Source organism: Aplysia californica, unplaced genomic scaffold (assembly GCF_000002075.1).
Source record: "Aplysia californica isolate F4 #8 unplaced genomic scaffold, AplCal3.0 scaffold00014, whole genome shotgun sequence".
NCBI lineage: Eukaryota > Metazoa > Mollusca > Gastropoda > Aplysiida > Aplysiidae > Aplysia > Aplysia californica.
The window spans coordinates 1,051,637-1,053,646 of NW_004797284.1; the positions used below are offsets into that span (position 1 = coordinate 1,051,637).

The 2,010-nt window shown below is 42.0% G+C and overlaps 1 protein-coding gene and 1 long non-coding RNA gene across 2 annotated transcripts in view; one reads left to right on the top strand and one right to left on the bottom strand.

The window, feature by feature from the left end:
- Positions 1–2,010, top strand: part of LOC101864192 (pituitary homeobox x) — a 131,225-nt gene that overhangs the window by 41,366 nt on the left and 87,849 nt on the right. The window lies entirely within an intron of this gene.
- The window catches only part of LOC118478018, a 47,446-nt gene that overhangs the window by 5,118 nt on the left and 40,318 nt on the right, over positions 1–2,010 (bottom strand). The gene's annotated exons all lie outside the window — the stretch shown is intronic.

Consider the following 2,010-nt stretch of genomic DNA (forward strand, 5'->3'; position numbering starts at 1 on the left):
ACAGACAGACAGACAGACAGACAGACAGACAGACAGACAGACAGACAGACAAACAGACAGACAGACAGACCGACAGACAGACAGACAGACGGACAGACAAAGATGTGTTAGGAGATCGACACAAGTTAGCTGGCGGCTTGCTTCGGCCCAGCCAGTCCGAGTCAAATCCGGTTGAGAGGGATACAAAATGCTAAACGATAGACGGAAATACTCGATACAAACCTCCCATCATGGGTATCAAACTCATGCCTTCTGTGCGCGACGGCGAAGTTCCTAAACCGCTACCAATAGACACCGGTGAGGGAGGGAGAAAGAAAGTAAGAGGAGGAGAGGAAGATAGGAAGAAATGGTGTTTAGATGGGTGAGGGTAAAGAAGAGAAGGGAAACTAGAAAGGGCGATTTTGTCACGAATAAAATAAAAAGGTGACTCCTACCCCCCCCCTCTCTCTCTCTCTCTCTCTCTCTCTCTCTCTCTCTCTCTCTCTCTCTCCAACCAGAGATGTCTAACACTAGATACACCAATGTTTTAATATTGGCATTCGACCGCCGAGAGCCTTTTCTAGCAATGCCCTGAGCTACGGTTTCAAAGAGGCCTGGAGTTTACTAACAGGACGTCGGTTTGACCTCTTCGTTTGGCGACTTCTCGTGAGCTAACAGAGAGTTTCTTTGACGCGCATACTTTCACACAACTGCGCATGTCTGAGGAAAGAGAGAGCTGACTTCCGGCCCTCGACGCGAACATCAAAAAGAGTTCTTGCAGCTGCGCGGAAATTACTGACATGGTTTTGCGTTTACAAAATAATTAATGGAATTTAGGCAAAGTGGCTCGAAAATTTGTCGTTGAGAATTTGCTTTGTATGTCACATTTTCCAAGTTGGCCTGTTTAAAAGACTTTACGCCCATAATACGTTAGCGTCATGTTGCACACGTAGACCTGCTGATTTTCACTTTTTCCGCGCTTACTCAATTTTGTAAATCTCAGTTTTATTTTTCCTGTTTTTATTTTGGTTTTCTCGAATAATGTTTTCAGTTGTTGCTTTTTTAATCCCACACAGAGTTTTGTTGTTCGTTGTTTTTTGGGGGGAGGGTGGGTATTTTGATAATGATTGGAAAAATCCAAGTGGCAATATATTTTTGTACGAAACACACTTGTAGTTTGCTCACTGGCACAAATCACCACCCCTACATCCCCCCCCAAAAAAAAACCAACAAAAAAACCCACACATATTTACATACACACACACACACACACACACACACATACACATACACATACATACACACACACAAACACAAACACACACACACACGCACACACACACACAGCGCTTCGTTAGTTTTTATATTATGGAAAATTTAAAAGACTACGAATACACACTGCACCTGTCCAGGATCATCTACAATTTGCATACCACTATGGGTGAAATGTAGAAGGCGCCAGTTTGTTATTTCTTGACAACGTCCACAGACACTCAAGCAAAAGAGAACATTACTTAAGGATTGTGTTTGCAGATTTCACTTCAGCTTTTAATATTGCTATGCCAGCTGTCCCCTTTGAAGAAACTAGAAAAACCTAGGCGTAAACATCATATTGAACAATACGGTCAGGAAGCATTTTTGACAAACAATTTAAAAAATTACATGAAAGGTACGCAAAACTGAAACATTGAAACATTCCTCATCGGTACTCATCATAACGAATACAGGGGCCCCTCAAGAATATGATTTTGTCGCAAGTTTTGTTTACACTATGCACAAACGATTGCAAAGTAAACAAATCGAACTTCAAGTGGAATAAATGTGTCGACAATTTGACAATAGTTGTGTCAATTCGGGCTTACCGTGATGAAACTGCTAATTAAAATTGTATATCAAACTCCCCTGAGCGATGGGAAACTCAAATGTTGCTTTTACACGTAAATGTGGTATGAGTTCATATACTCAAATACACACACACGGGCACACACACACACACACACACACACACACACACACACACACACACACACG